Source organism: Pinus tabuliformis, chromosome 3_1, assembly GCF_031772625.1.
Source record: "Pinus tabuliformis cultivar Carrire ecotype Pingquan chromosome 3_1, CPIR1, whole genome shotgun sequence".
Lineage (NCBI taxonomy): Eukaryota > Viridiplantae > Streptophyta > Pinopsida > Pinales > Pinaceae > Pinus > Pinus tabuliformis.
This window is the reverse complement of record NC_142301.1, coordinates 624,289,049-624,303,017: the sequence shown is the minus strand read 5'-3', so window position 1 is coordinate 624,303,017 and position 13,969 is coordinate 624,289,049. Positions and strand designations below refer to the sequence as shown.

Genomic DNA, 13,969 nt, shown 5'->3' with positions numbered 1-13,969 from the left:
TTGTTTTTTTTGTTATAATAAGATACAATGTAAAAAAATTTAACATAAATTTATTATTGAAAAATAACTTTTTAGTCAAAACTTTATTAATGAAAAATAATTCGATATCAAAACAGCATACCCGAAAGACAAAACTTTGAACATAATTTCCTTGAAAATAAAATATAAAAACTCAAAATGGTAAAAAATATATCTTATAAATTGGAATCCAAATTCCAACCGTACTCATGATGATAAATAAAATATCATATAAGCTTGACTGAATTGAAAATTTAATATCTTGCCATATGTCGATGATAAGTATAATCTAAATCTATCACTAAATTGAAAAACTAACATTTTTCCATCAAGGATGGAATTAGACCGGAAAATTGGCCTGTCGTGGGGTGATGTCAGTCCAATGTAGTTAAAAGAATTTCCTATCTGTCAATATTAGCTAATAAAAATATAAAATGATCGAAGTTACATAAATCCTTTAATTTAATGACGGTTTTCGATTTGAAATTCCTAATGTCCATATTACATAATGAAATTTTAAAATGATTAAAAGTTACACAAATCCTTAAAACTATAAAACGATCGAAAGTTACATAAATCCTACAAATTTAATTTAAAATTCAAATTTAATTGAAAGTGTCTCACATTTCAAATTTAATTGAAATTCCTACCCTGCATGGAAGCATGCATATAAGTTGAAGATACGTGAACGTGATTGAAATTCTTACCCTGTATGGATGCATGCATATACGCTGACGAGACGTGAACGTGAAGGAGACCGGAAATATCGTTATAAAAGAGGGTCTGCAGTCTGCATAATTTAACCGAAAGCTGCAATTAATGCAGTGCTGACAGAGAACCAGTGTACGAGATGTGAAATCGATGAAGTTCTCTGCCATGGCGATTGCCTTGCTTGCAATGGCGACGATGAATTTGTATTTTGTATCTGCGGAGGACTGTGGAGAGCAAGCAGGCGGAGCGCTCTGTCGGGATGACTTGTGCTGCAGCAAATGGGGATGGTGTGGCAATACGGAAGTCTATTGCGGGAGGGTTGCCAAAGCCAATGCGAGGATCGAGTCCTACGCTGCCCTCACCGTCCCCTCCGTCACCCACGGCTCCCTCACTGTCTCTTCCCTCACCTTCTACTCACGGTGGACAGCGAGTTGAATCTATCATCACTGAAAGCATTTTCAATCAGTTATTGAAGCACAGAAACGACGACGTTTGCGTGGCCCGAGGATTCTACACCTACTCTGCCTTCATTAGGGCTGCCAAAGATTTTCCCGGCTTCGGCACCACCGGCAATCTCGCTACTCGGAAAAGAGAGCTCGCTGCTTTCTTTGGACAATCCTCCCGCTACTGCGAGGAAGCCACCCAATGGCCCTGTGCATCTAGAAAGAGCTACTACAGACGAGGCCCCTTGAATTCTCATGGTCACTAGTTTCTATATCTTCCAATTTTAATTCTTTTAATTGTATTCTGCACAGACGCACTCAAAAAGTATCGGTATGAAATCTAACCCTCATGAGCCATTTGCTCAAATTGATTTGTATTATGAAGGAATTACACCTATGGACCGGCCGGGGAGGCAATCGGATTTGATGGCATAAACAACCTGGACATCGTTGCTAACGATCCCACGGTCTCGTTCAAGACAGCCATGTGGTTCTGGATGACCGCCCAGCCTCCAAAGCCTTCCTGCCACGACGAAATCTAACCTTCATGCGCCATTTGCTCAATTTGATTTGTATTATTCAGGAATTACACCTATGGACCAGCCGGGGAGGCAATCGGATTTGATGGCATAAACAACCCGCACATCGTTGCTAACGATCCCACGGTCTCGTTCAAGACGGATATGTGGTTCTGGATGACCGCCCAGCATCCAAAGCCTTCCTGCCACGACGTGATGACCGGGAAATGGAGTCTGTCCAGCAGCGAGAGCGCCGCCGGGCGATCTGTGGGATATGGAATGGTTACCAAGATCATCAACGGTGGGTTGGAGTGTGGTAAAGGTAGCGTCAAGGTGCAGGAGGATCGCATCGGCTTTTACAAAAGAGTCTGTTAGAAGAATAATTCTCACTCCTGTCAATCTGAGTCTCTTACTATTATCTCTCTGAGTTTGTTTAGGTCTAACTGAATAAGTCTAACTATATTGTTGAGATATTCTCTTAAGGTTATAGGTCAAAATTAGTTTATCTATTTTTAAACAGCACTTCTTATATGACCAGGAAGTGTATTGCGTGTGCTCAGTATTTCTTTTTCGATCTTCATCTATGTGTCGGTCTGCCACAATAACATGGTGTGGTGTGTACTCGGTATTTGTTGGTCGATCTCCCTCTGTGTGCCTGTTTTCACAATAAAAATCCATGTGAATTTACTATAGCATTCGACGAACGTGGCATACTTTATAACCAGGATTAATGATGAAGGATCCATATGCAATGTCCATTGATGTTTCGAGTATGTGAATATGCTTCCGAATTTTATAAATTAAATAATAAAGAGAATTTCCACTTGAATCGGTGTGATGATAACATGCAAAGCGTTATACAACAAATTATATCAAAAATCCACGACCACGACGGTGGTGGCTTGTCTTTTATACTTTGAATTAGTTTAGAGCATATATAGAACCTAACAGATTTATACTTATTGAGTTAGATAGCAATAGTAAAGAATAATTTCAAAGACAGAAAAATGGAGAAACAACAAGATTACTCAATCAGAAACAACGAAATAGATAAAACAATCATTGGAGAACATAAATCACTTTGCCTTACGTAACATGCGTAGACCTTGGCTTGCATTCCTTGGCCAGAGAAATTACAAATTTATAGACGCTGAAGAAGGATCTAGAATCCTGCATGGAGATCTAGAAACTAATGGCGGTGTAGTAGGATCTAAAATCCTGCATGTGTTCTAGATGGAGATCTAGAAACTAATGACGGTGTAGAAGGATCTAGAATCCTGCATGAATTTGGCTTCACACTTAACATTCTCCCACTTGAAGCCAAATAAGAGTCATGAATCAAGTCACATCGAGTATTACCATGCCTCTACATAACTCATGTTTATTTCGTGGTAGAATCTTAGTGAGCATATCAGCAGGGTTCCTATCTGTATGGATCTTCTTCAAGGATAATTGTTCTTCCTCCAACACATGCTGGATCTAATGGTACCTTAAGTCAATGTGCTTGGGTTTTGAATGAAATGCTGTATTTTTCACCAAGTGAATGGCACTTTGACTATCACAATATAGCACATACTTGTCCTGCTTTATTCCTATCTCTCCTAGGAATTGCTGCATCCACAACATCTCTTTACAAGCTTCTGTTGCAGCTACGTACTCTGCTTCTATTTTAGAGAGGGCTACTATTCATTATAGCCTTGACACCCAAGACATTGTTGCACCTGCAAATGTATACAAATAACCTGTAGTGGACTTTCTGTCGTCATCTGCATCTGTAAATCCTTCAAGCACAGTATCATCATAACCAAAACATAAAAAATAATTACTAGTACCGTTGAGATACCTCAAAATCCATTTTACTGCTTGCCAATGTTGTTTTCCTGGATTGGCAAGGAACCTACTCACTACTCCCACTGAATATGAAATGTCTGGTCATGTGCATACCATGGCATACATGAAACTGCCAACTGCTGAAGCATAATGAATCTTGCTCATCTCTTCTTTCTCCTTGTCATCACTAAGACATAATTCAGTACTCAGCTTGAAGTGGTTTGCAAGGGGTGTACCAACAATCTTGGCATCCTTCATATTAAACTTGTCAAGCACCTTCTTGATATATTTTTCTTGTGACAGCCACAACCTTTTGTTTTTCCTGTCACGCATAATCTGCATGCCAAATATCTGTTGTGTTGGTCCCAAATCCTTCATTGCAAATTTGCTACCTAAATCTTTCTTCAACCTATTGATGTTATTCTTATCATGCCCAACAATCAACATGTCATCCACATATAACAATAATATGATATGCTTTCCTTGATCATACCTCTTTATATGGACACAATGGTCAGCTTCCAACCTCTGAAAACCATGTTCCAACATCAATGAATCAAATTTCTTGTACCATTGTCGAGGTGTCTGTTTCAACCCATAGAGACTCTTCTTCAACCTACAAACAAGGCCTTCTTTGCCTTATTCTATGAAGCGTTCTCGCTGCTCCATATAAATTTCTTCCTTGAATTCACCAAGAAGGAAAACAATTTTTACATCTAATTGTTCACATTCTAAGTCTAAAGCAACAAGTAGACCAAGGATGACTCTAATGGATGACATTTTAACAACAGGTGAGAAAATTTCAGTGAAGTCAATGCCTTCTTTTTGGGCAAAACCTTTCACCACGAACCTTGCTTTATACCTCTCATTCTTTTCGTCACCTTCATGCTTAATCCTGTAAACCCATTTGTTTTGTAAAGCCTTTCTACCTTTTGGGAGGTTTACCAACTCCCAAGTTTTATTTTCGAGCAAAGAGTTCATTTCTTCTTCCATTGTTTTCCTCCATTCTTCATTGTGCTCAACTTCACAGGCTTCTTGAAAACAATTAGGCTCACCTTCATCAATGAACAAAATATAGTTTGAAGGAGGATACCTTTGTGAAGGCTTATGAGGCCTAGAAGATCTGCGAACCAACTGTGGTGGTGCATTATCAGGTTGAATCTCCTGTAAAGGTTCCTGCAAGATTCCTTCTTCTTGTTGTTCATTATTTTCCACTTGTTCTTCTTCATGCTCCTAAATTTGTTGTTCATTTTCTTGTATTGGTGGTATGTTTTCCTGCTGCTCTTCTAACCTGTCAATAACCTTCTTGACCTCCAACTCACCTACAGTCCTCTTGAACATTTTTGACACATTAAATACAACATCCCTACTTCCAATAATTTTATGTTTCACTGGATCCCATAGACAATAACCAAAATCTCCATACGCATATCCCAAAAAAATGCATTTCATAAATTGATCATCTAACTTAGTTCTATTTTCTTTGGGAATATGTACAAATGCTTCACATCCAAAGATTCTCAAGTGAGAATAATTCGAATTCTTACCAGTCAAAACTTCTTCAGGATACCGCCATCCAAGGCTATAGTTTGAGATCTATTTATGATGTAGCAAGTGGTCCTAACTGCTTCAGCCCAAAAATTATTCTCCAAACCGGAATTGGGCAACATACTTCACACCTTTTCCATAATGGTACGATTCATCCTTTCTGTGACACCATTCTATTGTGGAGTGCCAGGCACAATCTTTTCATGCTTTATGCCAAACCTGTTACAATATTCCTTAAATGCATTTGAGCAATATTCTCTACCATTATCTGTTCTTAAACACTTCAACAATTTGGTAGTCTCTCTCTCAACAGAAACAAAGAATTTTTGAAATATTCCAAACACTTCACTTTTATCTTCATAGAATATGCCCAAATCTTCCTCGATGCATCATCTATAAATGTTACAAAATATGATGTTCCTCCTAACAATTTGATGTTAACATGCCCAAACACATTTGAGCATACTAATTCTAACACATTTTTCTTTCTGTCATGGCCACCTCTAAGGAATGAAACCCTTCTTTGTCTACCATATATACAATACTCAAAAAGATTAAGATTGTAGGGTTTTAAACCTAGCAATAATTTTTTATCAACAAGGATTTTTAAGCCCTTCTCGGTCATGTGACCCAAATACTTATGCCACAGATCTGTTGAATTTCCTTCTTTTGTGACAGCAACCAAATTTGGTTTTCCTATCAGTGTCTTCAATGTGTATAATGTTCATGTCTTGGGTCCTTTGGCCATGACCAATGAACCTTTGCTAATTTTCCAGCCTCCTTTTCCAAAGCTTGTCGAATAGCTTTCATCATCTAGTCGTCCTATAGAGATTAAACTCATGTGCATTTCTGGTACATGCCTGACCTATTTCAACAATATATCTTGTCCATATTTGATCTTGATCTGGACATCTCCCAGTCCAACAACACTGCAAAAATGATTATTCCCTAAATGCACTCTACCATAATCACCAGGATTATATGAAACACAACTATCTTTGCATGGGGTTACATGGTGAGATGCCCCAATGTCAAGGATCCAAGCAAAGCTACTGCTAGATGTATATACACATGCATCCTCTACTGAAACAGTAAAAAACACATCACCGTCCGTAGCTACACCAGTAGTCTCATCTTCATTTGTGTTGGATGACTTATGATTTGTATTAGATGGTCTCTGGTCCTTTTGTCCTTTCTTCCAAAATAAACATTCTTTCTTATGTGCCCGGGTTTGCCACAATGAAAGAAGATGATCCTTCTTCTTCTTCTTGATTTTGATCGGCCTCTCGATCTTGATCACCCTTGCCGGCCTTAATCCATTCTCCTACCACGATCAGCTAGAGTTAGAGCTTCTCCTCCCTAGTTTTCCTCAATTGACTTGCGTCGCAGTTCCTCATTCATTAAGCTGCTGCTGACATCATCAAACTTTAGGGTCCCTGCAGTTGTTGAAGTGCTCATAGCTAGAGTTAAATTTTCCCAGTGGTCTGGCATATAACACATTAGCAAAATAGCTTTAATTTCATCATCTAAAATGATTTTAACAGAGGCAAACTGATTAGTAATAATATTAAATGCATTCAAGTGCTCAACAACTAAAACACCCTCCTTAATTTTGAGATTATAAAGTTTCTTCATCAAGAACACTTTGTTTGATGCCATGTTCTTCTCGTATAGATCATGGAGCTTCTTCCATAATCTTTCAGCCATATTTTTTCCGGACACATTGAAATACACATTCGTTGCTAGATATTGACAGATTGTTGCAATTGCCTTTCTATCTAGCTTATTCCATTCTTCATTTGTCATCGATGAGGGTTTCTTTGTTGTGCCCTCAATCAGAAAATACTGATACTTCAAAATCAGTATATCCTCCATCTGTGATTTCCATAGGGCAAAAATAGCCCCGCTCAACTTCTCCATATTTGTAACTGCTGTCTCCATTTTCAATATATTGATGCTCAAAAACAAAAACTCCACTTAAAAATAAAACTTTAATTATTACTCTTTAAAATTTAGTAATAATGACCTTCTTTTTAAAATACCCTCTTCAAAATTCTTGCTCCTTTTTAAAATATACTTTTCAAAATTCCAACATATAATTATGTAAATATATAAACATATATAATATATTAACCTTTTCACATTTCACACATACATGTGTTTCTTTTTATACGTGCAAGAGTGATGAAAAAAATTACGAACTCCACATAAAGCACTTAAACACTCCACATTTTAAGCTTCATGGCACGTTTCACCATATGAGCACGGCCTTTTTATTTCTTGCAACCAGTGTCTTTAACATTCCTTAGCTATTTCCAAATGTTTTTCCTCGACTCTCTTCTTTGCAGCAATTTCCAATTTCCTGGACAAGTCCTTCAATAGCTCCAGAGGTAACAACCAACGTTTTCATGAACGTTGCCAGAGTAATGCAATGGCACTAAGCCGCTTGCACAGTGGATATTTGACCCTATCTCTGATACCAGTTGTTAGTTCATAGCATACATAACACACAACGGATTTACACTCAGGGATTTAGATGGCAATAGCTAAGAATAATTTAAAAAAAAAAACAAATGGAGAAACAATAAGGTTACTCGATCACAAAAGCTGAATAGATAAAACAATCATAAGATTACTCGATCAGAAACGCTGAATAGATAAAACAATCACTGGAAAACAAAAATCACTTTGCATTATGTAACAGGCCTGGACCTTGGGTTGCATTCTTTGGCCAGAAAAATTACAAATTTATAGAGGCCGAAGAAGGATCTAGAATACTGCATAGAGATCTAGAAACTAATGACAGTGTAGAAAGATTTAGAATCCTACATGTGTTCTCCATGGAAATCTAGAAACTAATTGCAACTAGAATTTTGCATGAATTTGACTTCACTCTCAACCGCGGAAAAGTCAATTACAAATAATTTATTTAAAAATACACATGTTTCACTCCTTTGATACAGACATAGTTATCACTTTATAAAGGCATACTCTCTGTATTATACGTTTTGGACAGTCTACGCCGGACCGGAAACGGAAATATACATCGGGAGTTATACTTTGGTCGACGCCCAAACGGGGTGTGGTCACGGACGAGAAGTATCGGAGAGCGAAAAAAGCCGTAAACTGGTTTTAAAAGCGTATAATAGAACTTCGCCAATTATAAACCCTTACGCTTCGAACTCTAAAATGATAGTTCGGTACATATGTTATTTTATAATTAGAAAAAAATAGACATACTTTTTACTGCTGTCTTTGAAACATGGAATACAGTAGCAGGACAACTTTAACACTCTGTAAGTTTATGGCTTTACGTTTCCTATGCTTACAGTGTCAGCGGGTCCGAAAAACAAAAGGCGACATAACCAATTAACATCAGTTTTGTATTATGACATTCCATGTTTTCCAGCAACAGAAAGGTGATCTGATAAAAAAAATTAGTATTTATATTGGTTTGCAATACAAATTAAAACACACAGGTATCATGCTAGTTGTAATTAATTTATATTTAATAATAATAAAATTAAAATATAAAAAATTTAATTTTTAAAAATGTTTTTGAAATTTTTTCTAATAGTCTATATGTATTAATATGTATTATTGGATGGAATGTTAACAGTTAATATGTACCAGTGTGTACTATTGGATGGAATCTTAGATTATTGAATATTTTTAACTTCAGTCAAATTAATAGTAATAGTTATGAGAAAACTAATAATCAGAACCAGTAATAAACACGTTTAAGAAAATAATTATACAATTACTTTTGCTAAATGATTTTTTGATACCATCAAATTTTATGACATCTTACGCAATTTTCCTCTTTTTCAACATATCAGTGCACACATTAAAATCGAAATCTAGATTTGTTTTATAGAACATCACGGAATGAGGGTTAACAATGGGAATCTAAATCAAGTTGAGATTGGAGAGGAACATAGTATGGTTCTCAGTGGCGATGGCAGCAACCACTGTTGACGCACCCAACAATTTTATTTTTATTTTTATCTGGCCTTCGGCCATGTTCGCGACCTGGTTACACATGTGCCTACCTGTGAGAGGAATTCACAGAGAAAACATATATCTGAAGAGAGATGAAACTATGCTTACAGCGATAGCATTAATCTTTATTTATAACTGTCAAATGCAATAATCCGCATGAATTCATGCGGGCATCAGGGGGCTTCGTGATGCTTTGAATTCTGCAGCTCGTGTATGAAAGCGATCTATGTAAGTGGGATTCTTTGCACTGCAATTTTTGTTAATGGCATTTCTGCTCAGTAAAATCATCTAGTATTTCATTTGATTCTGGTTTTGGTTGGGATTTGATTTTGGTTTTGATTGGGGATGGGCATTTGGTCATTACATTGTAGGCTATTATGGACTAAAAAATCTGATTTATTTTCAGTTTCGAATTATTTTAAGATTTTTTATTTTCAGTTTCTATATGATTGAATTATTTTATTATTATTATTATTATTATTATTATGTAATAGATACTTTTTATAAAGAAAAATAATCATTATTATTTCAAAAATTATATATTTATAAAAAAATTATTATTTCTAATTTTTCTATATATTTGAATAAACTGTTATTTTTTAATATATAATGTTCGCAGTTGTACATTGCATTTTCTTTACTATGTAACATACATTTTCAAATAAGTTTTTATTCATAAAATTTATATTTAATTAGTGGAAAAATTATAAATGAAGAATTATAAATCTAAATTCCCATGCACATTTATTTGGTAAATTTGTGTCTGGTAGGAATATGTTCGACCCTATATGTCACGCCTCCAAGCCACCTGTAGTCTTTCAACCGCTCTTAGTAAGGTGCGGCATCACCAAACACTTTCTTTTCACCAATACTTATGTTCGTGGACTACGCCTAACCACTTACTCCTACTTAGTTTGTGTTTCGCAATCAAGTATTATTATGTTATCCCTTATACCAATGAACACCCATACACATTCATTATCAACAGCAATTATAAATGAAGAACACAATTGCACAGTATAAAGGGAGGGGCAACTCCCTGAACAATGAGTCTGCCCGAATAATATATTATATAATCTTTTACAAGTTACAAGCTTTACAGGTATACTTGGAAACCCCAAGTTTCATACTTAGCCAATTTTACAATCTTCGACAAACACGGTTGCCCAGCTTGTTGGCGCCTCTGCATGGTCGCCGCATGACTTACCAACCCTTCGTTCACCTCGTCGCATGACCGTGTTGTTTGCCCAACTTGGGCGCGCCTCTAAGTCTCCACACACGGGCGCCTCTGCCCGAGACACACTTCCATTCACAATCTCAACATTTCACCAAGTCACTGTGCACATTTGCACGATGGGTGGGCGCTCACCCGAGGCACCCAAGAACTCGTGCCAAGTCGTCGCACAAATCGGGTGCCACACACCCGTGCACGCCTCACTCCAACCGACGGGCGACCCTGCCCACACCCTTCACCCAGAACCGAGAAGCGATCTACCTCCATGCGGCCTTTGCCCAAGAACGAGTGCATCTCCTAATCTGTGCCTTCTACTTGTGCATCCACCCTCTTAGATCTGCGCACTTCTCTTTGAGCGAAGTTGTTGTGTGATGGTTGAATGTCCAAATGACTCCAACTCAATGTTAATATATACAAGTGGTAAGGCGAAGTCTTGGCTACCCAACGGACTTGCCCAATGCCCTTACTCCATCACAATCTCGCCCAAACACATGTCGGCTTGCCCATGTTGTAGGTCGGCCGTGGGTTGAGCATTCATGCTCCCCGCATCTCTATAAACCATCGTCGCTCTCTCCCTTGTGCGCACTATAGCATATAACACCATCGCACATGAAATCTAGCTCGCACTCCATCATTTTTTCAAGTTTCCAACCGGTCGCTCATCGTTTGAACATGGTCGCACTTCCATCAGAACTTCAGGTCCTCACATCCTCCTCCACCTGAATTCGTTGTCGTCCTCGACAACATACCATCCTGGTGGCCATCCACCAAGATCATCATCAATATCTGTCTCATCCTTGGTCCATGATGTCAACTTCTCCACATACTACAAACATCCCTGCAACATATGTAGAAATCCATCTCCACCATGTGTCGTCCTCATCCTGTGAACTGTCCTCCTTGTCTGCCTAATGCTAGCATCTCTCTGTGCACTTCCGAACCCCATGTCTGAACTAGTTGGGTAGCTAATCCAATTGTCATGCTCAAGTCATGAGGGTGAACATCCTTATGCTTTCACCAGTCTATCTCGGATACCTGCCACATCCCAGATTCACCAAGAATCTCACCCATGCTCAGGTCCATCGAAACTCCATCCCATCTGCAAGATGTCATGATGCTTGATGCCAAGCCATCCCTGCACCATCTGCCATACCTACTCAGCCTGTTTTAAGGACTCACTGCCATGAGCAGCTAACAATGAGCCCCATCTTCTTGTCATCTAAGAAGATGTGCAGGGGGTAGAGCCTGAAGGCTCACCCTCACTAATCATCTCAATCCATCTATTAGGATCTTCTATCTCCATCTTCTGTAGATAAGTGACCCGATCCTCCTCCTGGACATTCGACCTCACATATGTCTCCCCATCATCATCATCATCCTCAACTGCTTCTAGCCTTCTTGATAAATCCAAGATGCTATATGAAAGTGTCCTGATGACCAATGATTGCTCTGTAAGCTTTGTCTCAACCGTAGACATCCGCTTACTCATATCTTCCATCCACTTCTCATCCTCCATTTACATCACTGCCAACTTACAATTAGGCCTTGTCACTCCAATGGTTGGTACACCAATGGGTACATCTTCCCTTCCATCATAAATGTACAGCTTCCTCAAATGTGGAACAATCATAGCATCAAATTGTTTCATAAATTCCATTCCTAGCGCAACTTCATAGTCATCAATCCGCACTATAGTGAAGTCGACCTTCCCTGTCCACTCACCTAGTGTTGTGTCCAGTTTTTCAGCTACACCAGGAACATTATCAAGAGGAGAATTGACTGTCTTCATCTGTGCCTTCATCAGTACAAATTTCAGCCCAATTCTTCTCGCAGTATCTTCTCCCATGAAGTTGTGAGAGGCCCCACTATCCACCATAGTGAGTATATCAGCACCTCCAACCTTCATTCGAACATACTCCAGCTTGTTCCTCTTAGCATCCCTCCGAGAGACCACCTCTGTAGTAGCAGTGGTTCTAAGTATCTGCATCATCCCCACAGAAGCTTCTTCATTCTTCACATTAGATTGTGCAATCGCAGCCACTTTCGGTTTAGAAGGACAGTTCTTCACCGTATGTGGTCCAGCACATATCCAACACTTCAAGGCTTTCTTCGTCTTCGAATTATCATCCGATTCCGAAGCGTCATCCTTCCTCTTATCTTTCGGCTTATCAGACTTCTTCTTCCTATCATCAGAAGTCTCATCATAATGCTCCACCAACCTGTCCACAGCAGCAAAAGCTCCCTCAAGTGTTCTAATCCTCTGCCTCTTCACTTCATCGCGTGCCCATGGCTTCAACCCAATAATGAAGTTGAACACCTTGTCTCTCTCCACCATGTTAGGAAGTTCCATAACCGCACTTGCAAACTCCCGCTGATATGTCTGAAGGTTCCCGATCTACTTTATGAACTTAATTTTCATCCTTGCTTCCCACGTTTCATCCTGAGGACTGAAATGGGTCTACAAAGCTTTCTTCATCTCATCCCACGAAGTAATATCACCAACACTGCCATTGGCAATCTGATCCATCCTCCTTCGCCACCACATCTTAGCATCCTTTGTCAAGAACTGAGCAGCTACCTTGACCTTTGTCTCATCATCAAATAGACCCAATTGTTCCAAGTACTACTCCATGTCCCATAGAAAGTTGCCAAGAGTCTTTGCACTCCTTGTACCATCGTAAGGTTCTGGTTCCTTGATTTTCACATGAGGAACTCCTCCACCTGAGTTATGCCTCACGACCTTCTTCAACACCGTGATATCATCTCCGGCTTCGTCAAGAGATTTTCGCAAGCCCACGATCTCTGCAAAACCTTGGTCTCTTGCCTCTTCAACCTCCTTGACCCTTACTTCAAGTTGTGTACACATAAGATCACTGTACTCGTGTTGAGTCCGGAGTTCCTCGAGCTCTTCCCTCATCTTCGAATTGGCCTCTTGATCTCTCTCGATCAAATCCATCTTCTTATTCCAGGAAGCTTCCAAGCCCTCCATCTTCTCCAACACTTTTTCCATAAGTTCTATAATAACATCCTTCACACCGTGACTAGACCCAGCCTGAGATTCAGCTGCCATTGCTAACAACTTCCCTCTTCTTTGCGATTTAGTTTCGACCATCCAACAGCTTCACCAAGATGCCTGCAACATGAACCAAATCCTATTCCACTTGTATGTGAAACAACTTCCTTCACCTGCAAGTACCTACTTCACTGTCTCCAACTGTCAAGCTTCTTCAACCCTGAATCAACTTCAATATTTTCACTTCGTCACGAGCAACCCTGCTCTAATACCACCTGTCATGCCCCCAAGCCGGCGGTAGTCTTTCAACGACTCTTAGCGAGGTGCAGCACCACCGAACACTTTCTTTTCACCAATACTTATGTTCATGGACTACGCCTAACCACTTACTCCTACTTAGTTTGTGTTTCGCAACCAAGTATTATTATGTTATCCCTTATACCAATGAACACCCATACACATTCATTATCAACAACAATTATAAATGAAGAACACAATTGTACAGTATAAAGGGAGGGAAAACTCCCTGAACAATGAGTCTGCCCGAATAATATATTATATAATCTTTTACAAGTTACAGGCTTTACAAGTATACTTGGAAACCCCAAGTTTCATACTTAGCCAATTTTACAATCTTTGGCAAACTCAGTTG

At 38.9% G+C, this 13,969-nt stretch overlaps 1 pseudogene; it reads left to right on the top strand.

The window, feature by feature from the left end:
• The first annotated feature begins 876 nt into the window (after positions 1-876).
• On the top strand, positions 877-8,204 carry LOC149188582 (chitinase 3-like; annotated as a pseudogene).
• Positions 8,205-13,969: the final 5,765 nt, after the last annotated feature.